Source organism: Colossoma macropomum, unplaced genomic scaffold, assembly GCF_904425465.1.
Source record: "Colossoma macropomum unplaced genomic scaffold, Colossoma_macropomum, whole genome shotgun sequence".
Lineage (NCBI taxonomy): Eukaryota > Metazoa > Chordata > Actinopteri > Characiformes > Serrasalmidae > Colossoma > Colossoma macropomum.
In genome coordinates, this window is record NW_023494791.1 from 39,394,552 (window position 1) to 39,418,729 (window position 24,178).

At 39.4% G+C, this 24,178-nt stretch overlaps 1 protein-coding gene across 2 annotated transcripts in view; it reads left to right on the forward strand.

Moving 5' to 3' along the window:
• Positions 1 to 24,178, forward strand: part of macrod2 (mono-ADP ribosylhydrolase 2) — a 1,059,267-nt gene that overhangs the window by 215,274 nt on the left and 819,815 nt on the right. The gene's annotated exons all lie outside the window — the stretch shown is intronic.

The window sequence follows — 24,178 nt, forward strand, 5'->3', positions numbered from 1 at the left end:
TATATGCTAAAACAGCAGACATTTTAGTTTGATGTAAATTTTTGGCCATATTGCCCACTACTAATATAACGATTCTTTAAAGCACATATGTCCTGTATATTTGTTTTCCTGTGAGACCCACTTACAATGTTTCTGTGGGTTTATGTGTCATAATTCAGTTATACATGACCATTTTCCAACCTCTCTTTATGCCTTTATGCCTAAACAGATTGTTTTTGTTACTGTGCCTTTGAGACTGATACAGATGTATTCTAAAGTTTGGGTGGTCAGATTACATTTTGTAAGTTAAAATATGCCCATCCTCTACAGATAACACATTTAAACGTGGCATTTCTTCAGCAAATTTTAGGGCACAATTTTTGTTTGTTTGCTAAATGTAACATATTAAATGTGCCATAACCTTTGTAGGTGCCACATTTTATGTTTTAATATATTTTCTAAATATGTTAAATTCAGCAAATAAACAGTAATTATGCATAGAAGTGCAAAAGTGTGTTGCGTGTAGAAGATATGTTAACTTATTCTCACTTAGAGAATCAACCAATCCTGATTGGACTGGGGTGCCCGTGCTCTGTTTTGATTGGCTGCCTTTTATTGTACCTTGTTCAAAAAACAGTCCAGGCTGAAAGACTGCGTATAGCTTCTGCGTGAATGGGTGGGGCTAAGCTGCTGTAAGCTGAATAGGCAGAGATATGCAAATGTGTTGGTTTTCATGACCTCACAAAAACAGTGAGGCACATCTTGTTTACAGAAATTTCTCTTTTAGAGAACCAGAAATGGTTCATTGCTCCGAAGGACCCTTTTGGGCAACTTGATTTTTGGCAACGTGCCTGTTAAACCTAATACCTACAGCCCTCTTGCGCTCTCCACCTCTCACCTTGTGTCTCACAAGCTGAGTTGTGCTTAGCTTTGTGTATATGTGTGCAGGTTTGGTATGAACTGTTTTCTTTTTGCACTGTGAAACGGTGGCCGGGGCGCCGTGTTCCTCATTAGCTTGTCTGGGTGTTACGCGGGGCTTAACAAGCTATTTGTTTGAGGAGCTTCGGCAGGTGTGTCTTTGGGTTCACAAACCGCCATGGCGAGATTGGTTTGTGCGACTGTAATTACTAATTTAGCGAAAAGTGTGGCGAAAACAAACAGCGGCGGTGGAGGGAAACTCGGGTTGATGGAAGGAGAGAGGAGGGGCGTGGGGGGAGCTGGCCTAGGCAACGGTCCTCTAACTGCCTCCTTTCAGCTTCAATTCTACTCAGGTAATTCCTTTCAAAGCCATCGATTCAGTTCGGGCGATTGAATTTCGCTCAGCCCTAAAAACAAACAGCCCCTCTAAGCAGCCAGGTGATTGGTGCGATGGATTCTGTGGAGGTGACATCAGGTGTGGGATTTAGCGGGGTTGACATCATTACATTTATGCATGTAGTCTTTGTCCTTCTTGTGCTTTACTTAAATGGTTCTGAGCAGTCCTGAATAGTTATTGAAATACAACTCTGTAACCCTACACTGTTCTACATCTAAATGAGGTGCTTTAGCTTCTAAGCAAATTCAAGGTGGCAGTGGTCATCCACTATTTTACTGTCTTTACAAGGACACAGTAGTCCCAAATGATGGGAAGACGTGAAAATTCTGGGGGCAGTTTTTTTAACAGAGAACGCAGTTTTTTATTTAAAAATTCTTAAATTTGATAAATTTGTAAATTTTGTTCAATTATTTCTGTCTTGTAGCTCAGTGAAACAAACAGGGAATTCTGATTAGCTTAAAACCTACTGCTGGGCATTCAGTTTTATTATAAGTAATGCAAAAAATCCTTCACATTTTTGCCATGTTTTCTTATTTCTTTATTTCTTTACAGTGAAACAAACAGAAAATAGTTGTAGGCAAAAATTTGAACACCCCCTGTCAAATTACAAGTGAAAATAAGTTTATACATTTACAGGGAACAAACTTAAATATGGCATTTTTCTGTCAATTTTGGTGCACAGTTTGTATTTATTAGCTGAGTTTAACAGGAAAATATATAGCAAAATATCAAATATGCCATAACTTTTGCTAAGGCCAGATTTTACTTTTATTTTTCCCAAAATGTTACATTTGGCAGTTAAACAGTAATTGTGTATTACAAATGTGCAGAAGTGTGTTCTCTGTAGAGGATGTGTTAATTTATTTTCACTTAGAAAAATTAACAAACACACTGTGATTTGACCAGGGGTGCCATCAACTTTAAATTCATACATTCAAGCTCGTCATCTTTTGACAGAATTTGTCTTTTTGAATGAGAAACATGCCATTCATTCGAAATGTGTAGATTCGATAAGTTTTTAGTTTTGGGAAGTGGGGGACATATAGTTGGTTTCATTTTTAAATATTTAGATTTATTTTTTCAGTATCTTAGCATGGTGAGCAAAAGAGGGTTAATGTGTAAATTATGATTGTTGACAACTAAGACAGTCAGCCCATCTAAAATGGACATTTATTTCTGTGAACTGTCATAACTGCTATGAGAGCAATGGCAATTCTCGGGGACCAAGCACTTACGGCTCTTTATGGAGCCAGTAGAACACACACAATAAGCAAAGTTTTTAAAATGGCTTGTATTTGTAATAAATGTGAGGTTTCAAAAGACTGTCAAATTCTGACCTTGGTATTACAAGCAACAATTTTTTTTTACAAAAAAGTCAGAAAACAATATAATACCTGGACTATTTGCATAGTTGTTGAACTCAATGAGCTAAATAATTCCACAGCAATTACCCCTATATTGTAGTCTCAGAGTGCAGCAGTATTTTTATGTTAATTTTTTCTATGATCGATGTCACTGTGCTCTGCTACAGGTGACTAGTTTCTGAACGTCAACTTTTTCACTGCTCATGCTCATTTCATGTTGGACAATTGCATTTAAATAGCATGGCAAAATGACAGTAATAATTCCAGACTTTAAAATGCTACCAAAAGCCAGACAAGAAGTGCTGTTCAGCATTGTATAGCAGAAAGAGCACAGTTGCAGCTATAGCAAATGAAGCAGGACTAAGCTTGTTTCTTTTTTTGACTTCTTGCACTCATTGTCTTTCACCATGTACACTTCAAGTCACATAATCTACTGTTGCATTTTGAGGTCTTGTCCTGGATTTACTTTAATATATTAAAAGGAAAATGATGAGCAGTGCGCAGTGGTGCTCAGAGACATTTGCCCTTATTTATCGAAGCATTTAAATATGATCAAAAATGCACAGAAATGAACTTTTATGAACAGTTTTGTTATTCATCAGTTTAGTCTTTGGCATATGTGTATAATGCAAATTTGAGTGTAATAATTTTTACAACCTGAAAAAAATGCTAAATTCATGGTTAACTTCCCAAAACTATTATCAATATCATCTGTCATCAATACCAATAATAAGAATAAAAATAGGAAATAACAATAATATTCATAATTTGTGCACATGGCAATCTGGTACACAGTTGGATGTACTTATTTTACATGCACGTTGGTAAAAACAAATGCTGCACCTATTCCATGCTGCATTCAAAGATATATTACACTGTGCTTTTGTTTTATGCCACCGACGCTGCCCAAAAAATAAACAATACAAAACACTAGTGCAAAAGCATCTCATACACTGTAATAATTCAGTGTTTAAATATGTTATTTTAGGATCATCATGTAATCACATCATTCTACGATCTTGTAAAAACTAAGACGTTTTGTTTATTTCACATTTTATTATTTCCAGTCATTGTAATTTTAACACCATAAAGACCTCAAACTCCACCTTCAAGCTGCTGAATGCTGTCATTTTATTGGCTTCCTACTGAAACATCTGCATGAATTAAGGTGCTTCATGTAAATGATATGTAAATAAGGTACTGGTAGGCTGACTTCATGCACTGAAACTGATTCATCATTTGAACTCAAATCTGCTTTTTTCATGAATGAGATGCAGAGTAGTTTGTATGACATTAAAAGTGGTCAAACCTGTGGTCTTTTTATGCAACATAAAACTAAAAATAAATAACGGTCATTTAGCAGTGCTGGAAGTCGCTAAGTGGAGTCATATGGCAACAACATGCACACCTATTAAAAACAATGGTTTGGTATTTTTGGATGCTGCGTGTTGCCCCCCTAACTTGTCTGGTGTGCAGTAGTCCTAAAGGTCAATGTTAGGGTTTAGATTCAGGTGTACATGTAGCAGTATAACGCTACAATAATGGTTCAGTGGAAAACCCCTATAAAGCTGGTAATACATGCGTATGTTTGTGTGTATGTGCACTCTTTACATCCATCTGCAAGTGTGAGGTCCTTTATCATCTCCCAAAGACCGTCGTCCCTGCCTGCACGTACCCACAGGGTCCTGGATTATATGTGGAACATGGCAGATTTTTATCGCCCTGCTGCATCTTTCTTTATTAGAATGCGGTGTGCCTGCCAAATTTCACACCTCTCCCAGGCTAGCTACTCCCTCATGTTTATTCAGCGGCGATCAGGGCTGATAAAGCAGAGTCTCCTCAAGCTTTTTTACATGCTTATACACTTCAGAGACTGAATTTGTATATGTCTCTGATCTTGACTTGAATCAAATGTGCCCACTGTCCGGGTGGACAGTGCTAAATTCCGATGTATCTTTTTTTGCCACTTTTTGACCTTTCATAGAACTAGATAATCCAGTGCAAGCATGTCTTTAGGTTTTTTTCAGTTTTTGAGTTTTATTTTTCTATGATGCTTATGACTTAAAAATGGCCCTGACTTGCGGCTTTTATTTTTGTGAGATAATATAATAGTAATAATAATAATAATAATAATACAGGACAGAGACACAAAGACCATCTTTCACTTTATTTAAGTTCCATTCAGAACAACCAAGTCCAAGTTCTTCATCGAGTTTTTAGTTTTGTGAAAGGGGGTGGAAGTGAAGTTGTTTTAATTTTTACATATTCAAATTTCTTAACATGGTGAGCAAAAGAAGGTCATTACCATTGTTGACAAATAAGACAGTCAGGCTGGCAATCGTCGGGGTCCAAGCACTTACAGCTCTTTATGAAGCTGGTAGAACACAAATGATAAGCAAACATTTTAAAATTATGTGTAATAAATGTGAGGTCTCAAAACATTATGTCAAATTATGAACACACTGGCCACTTGACATTGGTATGGGAAAGCAACAAACTTTTAATAAAAAAAGTCAGATAACAATATAATACTTGGACTTACATTTGCATAGTTGTTGAACTCAATAAACTAAACAGTTTCACAATAATTACCCCTGTATTGTAGTTTTAGAGTGCACCAGAATTTTCATGTTAATTTTTTTTTCTAAGACGACGTCGCTGTGCTCTTTCATTTAAGTTCCAGTCCAAACAACCAGTTTATACCAAGTTGTTCATTTTTCAGTGTCAGGAGAAAAAAACAGAAAACTTACATTTAACATCACATTTAAAATTACACAGAAGCCTCAACAAATAAATGCAATAATTATTTTTGTCAGTATTTACCTTTATTACAGCTTCCATCTCCTCAGGAGACTTTTTTCAGTTTTCCAAAGAAATCTGCAGGGATATTCCAAAGTTTGGTCTGAGAACACCAGCAGCTTCTTTGTTTATTTCCAAATTTTCTTCTTATTTTTTTGTCTTTTTTCTTTTTGACTCAGTGCTAGCATGTTTTTAGCTTAGTTTTTTTTCAATTTTTATGTTTGTATTTCTATGACAATTATGACTTTAAATCTTTAAAGAGGCCTTGATGATAAAGATCATTGCTGTTCTTCCATGCTAGCTTTTATTTTTGTCTCTTTGTACCACATTTTCACTGTTTGGTGCCAGCTTGGCTCCTCTCATATTTTGGCTCCTTTTAAGTCTTGCTGCTGACCATTGCCCTCAGCTTTGCTCATTGTTCTGGACCTGCAAAGCTGCTTTATCCACTGTAGTGTCTATTGTGGAAAGCACTTTACAAATAAAAATTGTATTGAGTTTTCCTAGTGTGATGTTTTTTTTTCGACTATGAGGAGAAGTCACACTGACTGTGAAATTCTGAATACAATTCACCAGTGTTTAGTGGCAGATACTCCACCGCTGTGTGAAACAATGGTGGTTCGTTAGCACACACTCATCTCATGTGCTGTTTCCTCTTAGCACCAGACAAGCGTCGGATGTTGCTGAGGAGGTGTCAACAATCACCTGACTTGCAATCCCACTGTCAAGCCCTTTTAAATCTCTTGCCACGCTTATCTCCCCCAGCATTTCCCTGCTATGTCTGAAAGCACAGCCAAGTCTTTGAAGGAAGTCAGTGCTTGCAGAATAGGCCCTGTAGAAGTTGCAGTAGAAGTATGGGTGGGTGATATAAGCTCCAGTTTATATCACGGTGTTTTACACTATTCAGACAAAAAGGATATATCTCTACTACTACTACTAGAATACTATTACTACTACTACTACTACTACTACTACTACTAATAATAATAATAATAATAATAATAACAATTGCTCTTTTGTTGTTGTTTGCTATCCAGTGTTGACTAGAAGAGGATGGGTTCCCCTTTTGAGTTTGGTTCCTCTCAAGGTTTCTTCCTCTTGCTCTTAGGGAGTTTTTCCTCACCAGTGTCGCCATTAGCTTGCTCATGGGGGCTCGGACACAGATTTTTCTGTAAAGCAGCTTTGCGATAACACCTGTTGTAAAAATCACTATATAAATAAACTTTGACTTGACTTGACTTGACTTGACTTAACGTGACTTATTATTATTTTTATTATTATAATTATTGTTATTATTATTATTATTATTATTATTATTATTAATAACACTGATACAAAAAGCAGACAACTAAAAAAGCAGGAAACATATCTGGCCTCAACGACTAAATGTAGTATCATGTTTTTCAATATTTGATACCTTTATTCTTTGTCTTTATTACAGCTTCCATTCTTTTCAGTAGACTTGCTTTCAGTTTTTCAAAGAAATCTGCAGGAATATTTTTCCACACCTTTCCAAACTCATTCAGTGATGTTGAGGTCTGGACTCTGGGATGGATAGTCCATTCTTCTGATGTCAACAGCAGCTTATTTGTTTGATTTGCCTCCTCACTCATCCTCCTTTTGCAGTTACATTTTTGCTCAATTGTGCCTATTGATCAGATTTTTAAGAACTGGTTCGTGCTTTCTTGTCTTGCTCAATAGTTAACGTCATATCTGCTTTTTCCAACAAAGCACAACAAAAGAGCGAAAAAAAGAAAGAGTTTGCAGCTGGTAAAGTGGGTATTCTTGTGATGCTTTTGCTTACACACCAGCAGCAAGCAGCAAAAAAATAGTCTTGCTAAGTGCCTGCATGCTACTGTGATGCAGCAGATATAAAACATATCATGACAACAGTAGTGGTAACATGACACTGAATATGACTCATGGCAGAATATGATTTGCCATGACATGTTGATGGTTATGCCAATGTAGACGGGTTCAAGTATTACTGTGCAGCCTTTGGTTGTTTTTTTATTTCACTTCTTGGATCACCACATCAAAACATTGAAGTAGTGCCTGCTAAATAATGGAGCATAATCAAAACCTCAGATCTGAACTGTAATTGGCTGCCTAATATGAGCGGCAGTGTTCATTTGGGCCACTGTGAAAAATACACAGCTCTGTAGATTCTGATGTTTAGCCTTCGTGGCTGTGGCGCTTTAATGGCGACTTTAAGATGATGGGAGGTGAAAATATGATGAGAAGCACTCTAATTGGCATCCAGGGTGGAATCTCTGCTTGGGTTTGATCCTCCGCACAGTGACCCTTGCTGTCAGCGGGTCAAAGGTTGCTGTGGAGATTAGCGTGGCATGTATGAGTGTTTAAACAAATGGCTTCCATTTTAAAGTCGCTGAGAGAAGAGCTTTTAATGATGCCTCTGGAAAAGGCAAAGGCCACTGGCCATTTACTGCCACATTTCACTGTGATTTTTTTTTTTCCTCAGAATTTCTTCTGGTGTCTGCAGAAGACTATATTTCCTGGGCTGAATTCTCTTTCATACTTTAGCATTTAGCCTAAAACCCTATCCACTTTTGACACCCACGAGATCTAACCAGTATTCCCAAAAGCGTCTGTAAGGGCTTTTCCCAAAAGACCCTTTTGTCTGAATCCTGGTGTTGATCTACCAATTACCTAATTGCCTGTTGCAGAGCTGCAATCATCCATTAGTGACCAGTTGTCATAATAAGCAGGAATAGAAGTGGGGGTTGAGGGTCTAAAAGCCTATTGTCTCAAATGACAAACTGCAGGATTAACAGGCAGCGGTGCGAACTAGCAGTTTTTTTATTCATCACCACGGAGCGATCTGGGGTCTAATCCCACTCCTCCAGGGCTGGCAGGCTTGCTGAGAAGCAGCTGGGGTCCTACTTTCTCCCTGCAGTGGAGCAGGCCCGTGTGTCCTCATTAGCTTAGCTTCATCCCCCTCCTCCCTCAGCTGTGAATCAAGTTGGGCTTGGGTTCCTCACCATTTCCACAGGCATTAAGTTCCACAACCACTGGGCCAGCACGCCCTAAAGCCTCCATCTTAGGAAAAGCTCTAATCTTTATCTGAAAGGAAGCGAAAGCGGCTGAATTTGCAGGGGTGGTGCACTCTGGTCTGCCTGTGGGAACGTCGAACGTGGAATGACCCTCTCAAACTGTAATAAACTTGGTATATATTTCCTTGAGCTGGTGTGGCATGGATCCTTATAGAGCATTAGAGTGGCAAATGTATTTGAACCACTTCAGAAGTTGTTTTCTTCTGTGGTTTTGGGTTACCTCGAGAACTGTGACCATGCTCTAGTGGACCATCAAACTCTGGATTTGGAGCAAGTTGTGGTTGAGAGTGCTGTAACCTGACAAACTGCAAATCAATTGGCTTGATCTGTTGAAGTATTGGTGGGCGGTACACAGGTTCATCCAGTTTATTGGTCGAAATTCTTCCTCAGATATGGGTCGCTGAAATACCAAAATGTCACAAATAAAGGCAGATAACGTAACACACAAACAGTGCAAATCATGTTAACATTAGCCTGTATAGCTGAGTGGCTGTTTCAGGGGTGTTTTAGTTATGTTTTAAATCAAAATGAAAATATGACCACCTCTCATTGTCTAGTCTGTTGCATCTGAAGTAGTCCACTTTGTTTTCAAGGCTGTTTCCTGTAGTATCGCCTGAGAAGCTGCCTAACTTGGTCAGCTGCATAAGATGGCGCTGCAGTCTCGAGACACTACCTTTGCCTAACTGTGTAAAATTATCAAGTTGTAAGTTGCTCTGGATAAGAGTGTCTGCCAAATGCCGTAACTGTAAATGTAATGTAAATACCCAAAGGTACAACTGTGGTTTTAAGGTCCAGTTGTGTACCTTAAATAAATTTTTCACATGGGAAAAATATGCATTTGTACCTTTTTTCATAACCTAATGTTTTAAAACAGAACGTCAAAATAAGCCTGGAGACAAGACAGGTGTGTGGAGTTAATTCAACTCAGAAAATATAATTTCAATGCATTATGGTACAGTTATGTTCCCTAACTAGAGGTACTGAGACATACGCTAGAGGGTACCACCCTAGTGACAAGAGGGGTGACACTCCAATGACAGTTTCTTACCTTTATTTCTGAGAGTGTAGGAAGTTCTCATTGATGTGAAAGTCCAAGCAAGTTGTTTTAGATGCCAGACAAAGCAGGGACGAGATTAGATTGCCAGTGAACATTGTGTATATTTTTGCTGGACAAAACAAAAATGCAGCAAAATCGACCAAAAGACTCTTCATGTCAGTAAACTTTAACTTATTCATGTCCAACAACTAAACACCTACCAGTGTATGTAATGTATGCCAAAACCACCAGAAGTTTTAATTATACCATGACATACATTTTTGACCATACTGTCCACTATTAAATTCAAACTGTATTCACTTGTGAGAGCTAACCAGAGGGTTAAAATGTGTCACCCATGTGCAAACTTACCGAGTCCCATCTTGCGTTACCTAGCTGAAATCCTCCAGACATCAAAACACGGTTGACTTACTGATAAATGGTGGGGGGTACTGATAAGAAAGGGAATCCAGTTGGCATTTGATCTCTTCAGAGCTGGTTTTGATCCCTCAGTGAGTGGAGCCGAAAGCTCTTTGTGGCATTTAGAAGGACGGATATTTTTTTGAAAAAGCTGTCTCTGTGCGTCAGAGGGATCAGATGTGAACAGAAGGGGGATTCCACTTGGCTAGTGCTTCTCATGCAGACTCTCCGAATCAGTCACGGGCCATTTCCTCCCGCTAATTCTGCTTCATTACCTGGATGGAATAACCGAATACCTCAAAGGATGGCTCAGTGCTCTCCATGTAATTAGAGAGAGAAAACGCAGGGACACCAGCGCTCGGATCATTTAATCGCCTGCATTTTTGTGTATGCTCTTTCTTGAAAAGCTGTAGATGATGTCAAGAATGTTTTGGTTTGGGTTTAGATGTAGTTGAAAACTGAGCAACAAGAAATGTTTGAGGGAGGGATTAAAAAATGCTTTAATGGGATGCATCAAGCCACAAAGAGGAGATACAGTATTGTGCAAATGGGAGACTAAATATAATAACGAGTTTTTGAGTAATTTGTCCACTGTTTACTTTTGTGCACCCTGCTGCCACTTTAGCTCTTCCATCCTTCCAATCTTAAAACCAATGAGTTACAGCTGTGTTTTCCCAACAACGGCTTTTCCTAGAGAGGAGTCACTGATATTGTTACCCACTTTCACTTTCACATGAGCAACTACCCAAACTCACCTTAGCTTTCTTGCATATTTCTTTCTCATGTGCATCCGAATTGGCTAAGGAACGTATTTTTGAGATATGAGATATAATTAGATGTGAGATATAAGATAATCTACTTGCATAAGGAAGGGAAAGTCCGGTGAAAATAAATGGAAAAACAGACGTTTCCAAAACAACCTGGAGAAACAGAAAATGCAGTCAACTTCTAAGGCCCCGTCCACATGTATTGCATCTGGATATTTTTGGAAACAAGATTTTTTTCATTGCGTTTTGACCTCAGTCCACACAAAAATGGCATTTTTGTTCACTGAAAGTGGAGGTTTTTAAGCTCTCCAGTGTACAGCTTTTTGAAAAAGCGTTTTTGAAAGCTTTTTGAAAACCCTGACATCACGCTGTTAACTTGTGCATGTTTTCAGTGATTAAGTATGCAGAAATCTGTCTGAAATATAACTGATGACTAGATTGTTTACTGGGAGTTCTGATCTTGTTTATAGTTGAATTTGGCTTAATTCCTCCATTAAATCCTAGTGCACAAATATCAGAATGTACTGTGCTCAGTTCTTGTCAATGGGATGTCATCTTGACTGCAAATATTAAAAATGCCTTAATGATTCTAAAGATTCAATATGACTTGATCATTAACCATCAGATTCGAAATAAATCCCAGCTCCATAATTTAAATGGGCTGAAAAGCTGAAAACTCAGCTCCTCTGCTTGATCAGGACTGTTTCAGAGATGGTGGTGTAGCCATTGCAATGTAAACAACTCCACAGCAAGCGGAAGGTTTTGTTTGACTTTTTTTAAGCTTTTATTTTTCAGCAAAAAATCGATCTTCGAATCTGTGTGAAACGTCAAATTACAGAGGTTTGAGGCCTGCGGGTCAAAGGCTACAGTCTTTGCAACATGGTACTGTCATGTTGTTGGAAACTGCTTTAGCTGTGTGGTGCACTCTTTAGTTAGCACAGTCTGCTTGCCCACAGTGTTCTTTTTGAGGTGCATGATATCTAATTTTAATTATCTGGGCTGCAATGCTTATGCTGGAATTGTTGAGATGTTTGCTTTCTTGTGTGGATGTAGAGATTTTGCTGCTGGTGTGGATGAAGAGGGAAAAACTGTGAATACCTTCAGGCGAGGCCTAAGACTGAACTTTAGAGGTGTGGAAAAAGATCCTGGCAGATTTTTTTTTATTGAAAAATTCAGTACTCACACATACATTCATCCCAAAGGTGTTTGATGGGGTTTAGGTCAGGGATCTGTGCAGGCCAGTCAGGTTCTTCCGAACTTGTGAGCAAACTCACTCAACCATGCCTTTATGGAACAGTCCTGCTGGAACAGAAAAGGTTCTTCCCCAAACTGTTCCCACAAAGTTGAAAACATACAATTGTCCAAAATGTCTTGTTCTGCTGAAACATTAAGATTTCCCTTCAGTGGAACTAAGGGTTCTAGGCCAATCCCTGGAAAACAACCCCTTAGCATTATCCCTCCTCCACCAAACTTTACAGTTGGCACAATGCAGTCAGGCAGGTAACGCTCTCCTGACATTCACCAAACCCAGACTCATCCTTCAGACTGCCAGATAGAGAAGTCTGATTCGTCACTCCACAGAATATGTATCCACTGCTCCAGAGTCCAGTGGAGGCGTGCTTTAAACCACTCCATCTGATGCTTGGCATTGTATTTTGGTAATGTAAGATTTGCATGCAGCTGCTCGGCCATGGAAACCCATGTCATGAAGCTCCTGGCACACAGTTTTTGTGCTGATGTTAAAGCCAGAGGAGGTTTGGAACTCTGCAGTTATTCAGTCAGCAGAACGTTGGTGACTTTTATGCACTATGTGCCTCAGCACGTGGCAACCCTGCTCTGTAACTTTACGAGATGCTGTGGTTTCTAAACGCTTCCACTTTTCAATAATATCACTCACAGTTGATCAAGAAAAATCTAGGAGAGAAGAAATTTTGTGAACTGACTGCAGTGCTGGAATCCTATTACAGTACCGTGCTTGAATTCAGTGAGCTCTTTAGAATGACCCATTCTTTCACAAATAGTTGTAAAGGCAGACTGCATGGCTAGGTGCTTGATTTTATACACCTGTGGCAATGAGACTGAGTGAAGCACCTGAATTCAATGATTAAGGGGTGTGTCCCAATACTTTTGTCCACATAACATACATATATATATATATATATCTGCTTTTTTCTCTGAGAAATTAAGTAAATGAAAGGGTGGTCTCTGACTCTTACACAGTATTGCAAGCAGTAAAAGAAAAGTCAAGTACGCTAGTATTGCTGTCAGTTTGTGTGTACATGTATGTAAATGAGCACTGAAGACTATAGTTAGGTTAATCAACGAAGGCAGTTGCACCTGTAATGAATGAACATTTCGCTTATTTATTGCTGTAGCTCACATTGCTGATTATAACTGAGACCTGCAAATTGATTTGCAGCCCTAGACGCTCTCGGGGAAATCATTTCACAGTTTCATTGGAACACCTTTTGACAATCACATTTTAGCATCATTAACTTCAGTGAACTACCTTTATTGAGGGCTAAGGGCATAAAAGAATGAAATGACCGGCCGGCATCTGATTATGGAAACCTACACGTCTATATGCAGTTCTAGCAGAGGATGAACTTCCATGTTTTGCAGCAAATGCAGCTTTCCACTACACCTGTAACTCCGGGGCACTCCACGTTCACTCTTTTCATTGCTTTCTGGTCCAAGTAAACAAGGGAGTCGAGGGCTAAGTGAATGAAATGGGATGGAGAGATGGCATGGCTTAAGTTGGCCGAGCATTTACGACTCAACCTCACACTAAAGCAGGAGGGCTGTGCTCTACAGAAAGGCCCTAATGCCAAATGGAAATTGCATTTCGGACGAAACACATAGATGTTCTTTCTGGGCTATTAGGGCAGCAGCCAAGCAAAATGTCCTTCCACACTCGCCTGTTTAGTGTCAGATTAAACCTCTCGCAGGACCTGCCAGACATCCATTTTAGACGTTTTGCTCTATCACTAAAGTGCTCACAAGCCCCTCTCATTGCTCTACAATGGGCTGGGTTCATTACCGAGCACATTTGCCTGGCTAAATGAGATTGGGAATGAGATGTACGTACATACTGAGGCTGCCTGGAGTTCAGGGTTATTCCTCACACTGAAATTTAATTATGAGAGATCAGCAGCCGCTCGCTGCAAAACGATCCACTAGGCTTAAAAGCATAGTCCCAGCACCTCAAGCTGTGAGGTTACGCTATGCGTTTACATTCGGTGCAGGGAACAAGAAAGCAACCTTTGCACTTCTGTTTCTTATTTAGAAATGGCTTGATTTTGTTGTCGTCATGATTAGCTGTAATGCTAATGATTGCTCTGGTTGTGCAGATGTTGAAAATTAACCTAGTGTAGCTGTGGAGGTTTCAGACAGTTTGTGTTTCTTAACATCATCTGGAACATAAGAAAGCATGATATACAGATATGCTCTTCAAAATGGGTCTTAGCTTGGACTTATGGTTCTGTGAAAACCATTTAATTCAGGCGTCCCAAGCTGCTGGCCTACAAGACAGCTTCATATGGCCCGTCATTTATAATTACAGTGTATCTTTAAATCTGCATTTTTTTCCCCATTTTTCTGCCACCGGACACTGTGGCTGGTTACCTAATATAAGCAATTGCATGCAGAAGTTTGAACACTCCCAAATTACATGTTGAACACACCAATTATTGTGCCAACCCATCATTTTATATCAGCTTCGGATTAGCATTATGGGGAAACTTAACTTTTATTTGTAGAGAGTTACAAATGCAGTACAGTTAATAAAATACAGATATTTCAGCACAGTAACCCAGGGTCAGCTAAATATTCTGCTCTTCCAGAGTGCAAAAGTACATCATCAAACATTAGTTTGAAATATTTGGTCAATTTTAAACATGTTTCAGTGCCAGTAGTTCTTTTTATAGCAGTTGCCTCCCAATACTGATATGATTCCAATATAATCATCCTTATGTAGAACCCTAACCAAAGGAAAACAAAAACAGTTTTTCTGTATCAGTGCTCCAAGGAACCCTTTTCTGTACCTTTGTTTTTAGGAGTATAGAATTATTTGCATCGCTGGCTTATCAAAACATACTGTACTTGTGCACATCATGTGAATAAGTGGTGGTTGCTTTGTCACAAGACTGTCCAGTAGCAATACATGAGTGTATGATGATATTTCTATGCGGCTGTTGAAAGACCACTTAAAAAATGTACCCCAAACTATGCCAGTTCCTGTCAGGTCCCACCATACCAGGGTCATGAAACCATGCAATCTTGGTTGTGCGTGCTATGCATGTAAAGCGGTGCGTCTGCCAGACTTCTTCTCCCGCTTGAGTTTCAGATATTTAAATGAAACGATTTGGGACAAAAAATGTTTTTCAGTTCTCCCCCTAAGACCTGATAATTGCTAGTTTTGTACAGTGCCTGAACCTCTCCCCTGCTTCATTTGTATTGCCAAATCACAGTGGCAGTTTTTCCGCTCTCCTCTGGCCTCATCCGCCTGCTTAAAAAAAATAAATAAAAAGCTCAGTAGCCCACCATATCACAACCTCACACTAGCACCATCCTCTTATTGCATTCCGCACATGTTTACAGGTTACTCTCCACTATTGCTGAGGGAGAAAACAACTGTGAATGGGCTCAAATGTTGCACTCTTAGAATAGCAAACAGCTTTCTGTGCAAAACAAAATCAAAATATTAATGCTGAAAGTCCATTTTTCCCTCTTGGTGTAACATTGATGATATGGTATGGTTTAAACAGCGACGAAATCAAAGCCGGCTGATTCTGATTGAGAGACAGTGATATATTTCCACGCTTGTTTTTTTGGCGGATGCAAGATTAAAGCCCGGCGCCTCCCATTCTTTCTCTCCGTGTGTGATGCGGAATACAATTTATTGCTAACAGTTTTATAGCTGCAGACTGGAACAGCGATTGGGGATGCTTCTTTGAATCACGTACAGTGCTAAAGGCGAGTACACAGCAAGAAACCAAACTCATCAACTGTGCAACCTTCAGTGGGGCCTTACCTTTGTTTTGTAGGGTCATGTTTACAGTAGCATCAGATGTAATGCATTTTTAAACTGAGATATGCCTATAAACACTCCTATATGCAGTCAGATGCAAAATTTTGGGCCAAGTTTTGTTGATTTCCTAAGTTAACACATTCTCCACAGAGAAGACATTTATTTTTAATTTAACATATTGGTGGAAAAACATAAAATATGCCCTGTGGAAAAGTTATGACGCTAAAATTTGCAGAAAAACATATTACCTGCAGAGGATGTTTAAATTATTTTCACTTAGAAAATCAATAAAACGTGTCAATTCACCATGGGTGTCCAAACTTTTGCCGAGGGAAGCTCACACCTCCAACCTAAATCAAGCACACAGTCTTTATAAGGCTGATATTATTTTAATGTTTGGTTCTTTTATTTCTTTTTCAAGTAATTTATTTATTTATTTACTTTACTTTTGCAGCTGCGGTTGAACAATCTGGGGTCTTGCAGCTCCCTCGGCATCTCTTCTTCCTGCATCCCTGAAAACCCTTACTGTTGTTTGTACTTTCATAACGGAAGGAAATAGTCTATGTTACCAAACTGCCACTTGGTGGTTAGCCCTAATATCTCTAGATTGATAAGACTCACTCAGAGAAGTAGCAATTTTTGAACAATCTGGGGTCCTGCAGCCCCCTCAGCACCTCTTCTTGCTGCATCCCTGAAAACCCTTACCGTTGTTTGTACTTTCATAACGGAAGGAAATAGTCCATGTTACCAAACTGCCGCTTGGTGGTTAGCCTAATATCTCTAGATTCATAAGACTCACTCAGAAAAGTAGCAATTTTTTTGAACAATCTGGGGTCCTGCAGCTCCCTCAGCACCTCTTCTTCCTGCATCCCTGAAAACCCTTACCGTTCTTTGTACTTTCATAATGGAAGGAAATTGTCCACGTTACCAAACTACCTTTTGGTGGTTAGCCTAATATCTCTAGATTCATAAGACTCAGAAAAGTAGCAATTTTTGAACAATCTGGGGTCTTGCAGCCCCCTCAGCACCTCTTCTGCCTGCATCCCTGAAAACCCTTAACGTTCTTTGTACTTTCATAATGGAAGGAAATAGTCCATGTTGCCAAACTGCCGCTTGGTGGTTAGCCTAATATCTCTAAATGCACAAGAGACAGAAGTAGCAATGCAACAACCTGGAATTTCAGGTAAATCAGAGTTTATTTTAATTCAGATAATTTATTGAGTCTACGTTTAATAAAAAAACCTTCAGTTTTTGTACTGATTTTTAAGCAGCGATTAATTTTGCCCCCAAAGTTGAAGAGCGTTGCTTAACTGGCTGGTAGCGGAGACAGTTTGACAGAGATAGCGTGACAGAAAAAGCAGACCAGCTCTGCAGCTGGCTAAAAGAGGTAGCATCTTTTGTTTGTGGGAATGATTTCTCCTTATACATTTGTTAGCTTTATTCATTCATTGCTTTGTTCATCTATATGTGTCATTTTTTTGTGAATGGTGATTGTGGCATCAGCCTGCAAAGTGTATTGCCTTAATTGTAGGTATTAATTACCAAGTAAATAGATCAAACAGCCTGTTCAGATTAAGAAATGTTTTACATCGTTGTAGTCTGGAGAAAAACATGTCTCAGGGGTTTAAATTTATGCTCCGTGAATATCTATAACACAACACAGGCATTAATGTGTAAAGGCCAGATTTGTACATAACAGCTAAAAAGCAAATGATAACGCTTATCTTAAGACTGGTTTATGACTCTGTCATGTGCTAAAGGGCTGAGTAAAGTGAAATTGAGAGAAAAAAGTTAGATTCATGTGTGTGTTTTTAATGAATTGTGAAAAGGGAGGTGTAGAGTGTGTGGGAGTCTTTTGATCAGATACGGAGTGGAGGGGAGGTGACCGTTTGAACTGGTAATGCGTTGATCTATAAATCAGCGGGCTTTTTCTTCCCCCCGTCTGCTGTGAAGGGAGAGAGAGATGGTTATCGACTGTGGGGAGGGAGAGTTGCTCTCTTTTGACAGAAGGAGAGAGGAACTGCTCCACTACATGTTCCAGGCCTCTCGTGTCTGTTACACTAGCTTGTCTTCCAGAGGAAGCCCTTGCTTTCCTTCCCCCCAGGGTTGCTCACAATCACTTTCAGTGAAAATGTCAATGCACAGGCCTGAAATATAAGTTCTCCATTCAGAGCTTCTACTAAAACCACCAGGGAGATACGTTCAGCAGGCCATTGTCGCATATCTACAACCAGAGATTGAGATAGAAGTGTCTGTACCCTCAAGACCTTCCATTGTTGAGACTTTTACTTTCTTTCTACTACATTTCAAAATAAAAGTATTAGCGTTGTCAAGTGATGAAAATAGTTAATCAGGTTATTTTGTGTAAGTAAGCATGATTATTCGCATTTGTACAAAGCTGACCCTAATATAATTGTTTTCACTTTAAAACCAACTTATTTTGTTATTTGCATCATTTGATTTCCATATATTAAAAGGTTCCTGTTCTCTTCACCAACATCCAGAGAGCGCAACAGCGGCTGTGCATGGCAATTAATTTCTGTCCTAATCCAAAGAAGTGTGTTTAATTTTGGGGAAGGGACATGGACATTTGAGCAGGAATTGTGGGTTTATTCAGACTTTATATTACCATTATTAATCATTTATTTTGCTTTTGTTATCATACACTTTTATAAAAGTTAGATATTGACAGTGCCTCTCCAACATCCACCTGGGGGGCAGGAGGGGAGGGACTGTCTAATGATCTTGCCATATCAGTTCAAGTTCAGCTACAATTGCAGATTTTATCATAGCAACATGGAGGACCAAACTAGGAAAATGTCTCAACAGCATTAAAAGAATGAATGCTGTTAATAAATTATTATCAATTTAACCCTAAATAATACCCCACTTTTCACTCACTTTTTTGACTGCTATCTGTAGGTCTTAGAATCTGTCTTTATTATTTGAGTTCTGTCACTTTTCTGAGAGATTGTGACTTTTTATGTGGCCTTCAGATGTAAACTTGAGACCTTTTGTCTGCTTCTTTCTGAAATGTGTATTATCCAAAGTACTAAGAATTGTATAGGTTAAATTGTTAGGTATGGAGTTTTCAGTGCCGTAAAATAGTTTTAGACCAAAGGAACTGAATGAGAAAACTAAACCAATTTACACTGAGTTTCGTAAATAGCTTAGCATGTCTAGGGTAGAGTGCTATTCTACCTGTCACTCTCACAAGATCATCACTCATAACGAGTGAATGAACTACAGGAGTAACCATGACAACAAAGCTTTGATTGGTTAGCCCGCTGGTAATAAAGCATCTATATGTACATGTTTTCAAAACTTTGCACTGAAGCAAAAATACTGGCACAAATCCCCTGTCTTGTAGCGGCCCAGCACAAACACATTCAAAACCCAATTTGGGTCACGACCTGTAGTTCAAGAAACACTGCCATTGTGCACTGGGTAGAACATCAGGTGTAGCAACAGTAAGCAAGGCGAGGCTTGGCAAAAGGCCAGTACACTGATTGTTTGACCTGTTGGACTCATATAGATGACAAAAAGCCAGCCATGGCTATGTTTTTGTTAAAATTTTTTGGTCCAGAGATGCATAAAGATGTTTGTTTTTCCAATGTAATGTTTTTGCATGGCACTGTTAGGTGGCAGTAGAATGAGCTTTAAATAACTGAATGACTAATTCTAAACACCACCATTGACACTGTTGTCTTCTGCTACAAATGATGCACTTACTGTCATCCACCCAAACTGCATGTGATGTTTATTAATTTAGGATTACAGATCTCTCTGTGATTAGCTTATATTTAGTCTGTTTTTCTTTTCTCAGTCTGAAATTAATTCCTGGCAAAGAGAAAGAGAGAGAGAAAGAAACCGGCCACCGTTAACACCACCCCTTTCCCTCGATGGGCCGGAGCTGACTCAGCTGCTGTTGCAGCTCGGCCTTAGCAGCGATCAACAATTAATCCGAAGAAGCACGACTCTCCGAGGCTGATGAATTAGTGTACTGTCGCCATTTCTCGCCGTGCCACCCGCTGCACTGAGACGGCGCTTTGGCCACTCCAGATGGCCTGCACTGTAGCTGCTGCTGTGCCACGTGCTCCTGCCTTTCCCTCCGAAACAGATGCTGTGCTTAAACAGGACTTCTGACATTAAAAGCAGTTAGCGCTCTCCTAAGAGGTCTTTCTCTTCCAGCTGTTAAGGGGCCCCTTCTCCATTTAGATAGGATGCGGGAGATCATGGGCTACATTACTGTCACTGCGGAAGACTAAAGCCTCTTATGCATTCTCTGGGCTAATGAAATGTCCTGTCACTTGGCCAGTCTCAGCTGTAATTTTCAGGCTTCTTTAAGTTATTACTATTTGCTGTACTAGCAGCTTGAAAAGTCTTGTTACTAAGTCGACTTCAAACTAGCAGCAGCTGTAACTTACAATCCTTTTAAAGTTCTTTCTGTACTATGTACATATATTTACATAATAATTACATAATAACTTACTGTCTTAAAAATATTGAAATGTCTTGTTGTTTAGTCTACGATGTCATGTAATTACATTATAATTACATAACTTATTACATAAGAAGTTCCATTTCCATTCAGTTTACATTCCCTTTACAGAAAGGACAGAAAGGACTTTTTCAATGTTTTCATCAAATTTATAATAAAATATGCCTTTTTCTACTACAAGCACAGAAGGGGAACAATAGAATGTTTAGAATCTGCACATTTTGACCAAAGTTTAGCTTGTTTCAGTGAGCTACACGTGAGAACATCAAATTACACCATGCATCATTCATAACAGACTTCTGATGCTCCTACTAATAATTGCTTTACAAATCATAAAACTAATCCTGAATGAAACCAAAGCATTCTTTTGCTGTATACTTTCAGGAACTGCTCTATTTTTTTCCCCACCTGGCACATTTATCTAGCGGAATTTTTCCGCCAAACGCATTGAAACGGGAGAAAGAAGGCTTGCCCTTCCTCCCCGAAACCCTGTTTTTTTTTTTTTTTCTATAAGTCTCAGCACTTGCTGTCTAGACTGTCTGATGGTAATGTATCCATGCTGCCTGGCCAGCAGTGACATATCATATATTTGCAGTAGACAATTCCTTTATTTATATTTGAGTTAAATATGCCCCAGGGATATTATATATCTGCAACGTGAGATTACATATCTCCAGCCTGAAATCCTGCCAAGACTGACACGAGCCCATTGCTTGATTCAAACCTGATTAGTCCAAATTGAAGAATGAATGGGCTTACCTCAGCAGAGTGGTGGTGGTTGGGGGGGGGTGAGGAACTCAAAGCCCTCACCTACGGCAATGTTACATTTCACTCAAACTGACCAAGAGTGCTTGGCCTCTCAGCTGTAAAGTTTGAGGAAAGGGCCTCAGTGCATTCATTTGTCAAAGAAACCAATAGAGCATGTCTTTTATTCCTGGTGGAGTAAAATACTGAGGTGACATGTGATCCGGTCACTCGGGGCACTGCTTGGCTTCCCCTTTCACACTCGTTGCTGCATCTGGGACTGGCCCAATCTGTCCCGAGTTGGAGGATGGGAAAGCGTGGTGGTGGATCCATTTCACTTAAGTGCGAGGGACTTGGCAGGGTTAATCCAACACTACCAATGGTGTGATCGGATTTCTTTTCCATGCTCAGCTGCGGTCTGGTTCTACTCGAGTCTTTTTAGCCCCAAAAGCCCCGGAACACGAAAAAAACGTCCGGGCCCTTCCATGATGTTCACTGGCAGCCCCGCAAACCACAAATCTAATAGAGGGCATGCTTTTAAAGGATATTTAGTAGAGAAATGCTCTGCTGAATGGATGGCCCCATGCGTTAGAAGTCTCGCATTAATGCTGACCGCAAAAGTCCTGCCTTAGCTACACCCTGTATCTGCGTCTGGACTAATTAATGATGGAAGTGCATAATAAAGCATATCCTGTCCGTCTCACTGCCGGATCTTTTCAGCCTCGCTCTCTCTTGCCCACAGGCTCAGAAACAAGAGAGCAGACACAATAACTGGCATTTTGGGGAAATGTGCCGCGCAAGTAAAGAAAAATGATGAGGTGCTGGAACACTGAGTAGAACGCTGGGATCCAGCAGGTCATGGAATGCATTAAAACAGTGTGTGTTAAAAAGGCGTATTAGACTTGCGACTTGTGGTCCTGTTCCTGATAATGTGGGGGCAAGCTTTACACCACCAGCCAACGCTTGGCGATGAGCATTTGATCTTTGTTGTTCGGATTGTTTGTAGAACATATTGAGTTTCTTTCCATCAAAACACTCTGAATAACTTTGTTTATATCTCAATCATTGAATTATGCAGTAATTTTGCAAAATTACCCTTTATTGTGTAGTATATTGATGCTTCTGGGGTCCTGGCTGAGCTGAGCTGAGCTGAGTTGAGAATGGCCTAGACAAACTCCCAATATACAGTATATCTTGACTCTGGCCGATGGGTCTTCCCCTGATAATCATGTCTGAAAATGTGAAGAATGTCAAGAGTAGAGGCAGCATGAAGGCTGACTTTGAGCTTCCCCCCCAAGAACAAACAGCCTCTATCTCTTCTCCTTTAAACATCTATAAACAGTTTGACATAGAATTTTTGCTGTGTTTGTATGCGCATATACATCCATTGCAGAGTGTGGAGCTATAGTGTGGATTTATCTGCAATTATGTTTATAATGCAGTGCATATATGCATTAGTCAAGCCAGACTTTTGCAGCCTTTTACTATCTATAAGCCTGTTTTATATTCAAGTGGAAATGGGAGGAAATGTTTTCTTGGTTTGTAAGGGAAAGGATGTTCCGGAGATATCTCTGTGGTGCCTCTGTATATATATGTGTATGTGTTTTATGCATGTGTATTTAAAATGCCATTGCGAGAGTGCCTTTATCTTTGTCTGTGTGTGTGTGTCTGGTTTTGCTTAGCCTAAGTGAACCGGACTGGTGGTATTTATTTGAGATAAGCCAATTAAGCGCCCTTGCAAGTTTTTAACTATCTGCGCTTCATAAATGATGAAAACGTCGAGAGCACTGGTGGTTACTGGTGGCTCCTCTGTAATTAGAACTTTCATTAATGATCACAAAGTCCCACTCCTTTGAAGTCTTCTCTTAATCCCGACAGTGTCACATTCTTTTAGTGTGCTCGGGGAGAAATATTAGTTAGGGGAAAAAAAAGAGAAAGCATAATCTGATGCCAAATCCCAATTTAGCTGTAGTGCGCCTATTATATCAAGCTCTCGCCGAGGTTTCTAAAGTGAATATTGAGCTTAGTGGGCATGAGCAAGAGCACTGAGATCAGCATTCGAGACACTGAAATTGGAGCACCTATTGAACGGGGAGGCTCTGTTGAAGTTGTGGGATTTGAGGTAACAAAGTGAATGTAGGTTTAACATAACAGGACACAATGTAGATTTGTCTCCTTTAAGTGAATCAGATGCTGAGAGTCAGCAATGGGGAATGTTGCTTTAAGAATTTACAGTGAGTGTATTTACATGCACCCAATAATCTAATCCTAATCGGATTTCTGCATTTATCAGACTTTTCAAATGGTCATGTAAACAGCATACTCTGATTTCTTAGATCAGAGTAAGGTCTAGAAATCCTATTAAGAAATCTGATGAAGAGAGCTGGATTTTAGCTCAGTAATCAGATTTCTCAGTGCATGTAAACTCTTACTCTGATTTCTCTCAGATTTCTCAGTCTGCGCCTGTGTGAAACAGACTGCTGTACCGGAAATAAGCAATGTTGCTGTGAGATGCAGCAAAACACTTTTGGAGCAACATTGAAACCAACTACATGCTTGACAAAATGAAGGATTTAAATATTCTTCATCTTCTAGATGATGTGTTCATATTTTCAGGTAACGCAGGAAGTTGGAGTTCTAAATTACGTTTAGTCACGTCTTCTTCTGTGAGTTTATTGGCCGGTTGCGAAACAGAAATCTGATTATTGTCTGACTCATGTAAACCCGGAGTTTCCCCATTATCTGATTACTCAAGTGCATGTAAACGTGTTGATCGGATTACTGACAAAATCTGATTTTCTGCAGTTGTTGGATTATTAAGTGCATGTAAACACAATGTTAATGCCATTAAAAGTAGCTTGATACATTACATTACAATATGCAGAAGTACTTTTTTTATTATCAGGCATTGAAATCTCTTTACAGTGCTGTGAATGGTGGTTAAAGCCTGCCATCAGCATTGTTTTCCTCTCTGGTGGGATTCGGTGTTGGCCTGTAGCTGCAGTATGCAAAAGTTTGAACACCCTGGTCAGATATGTTTTGTGGATTTTCTAAGTGAAAATAAGTTAACGGATCTTCTACAGGGAACATACTTAAATATGACATTTTTCTGTAAATTTTCGCACACAATTTCTATTTTTTTTTTGCTGAATT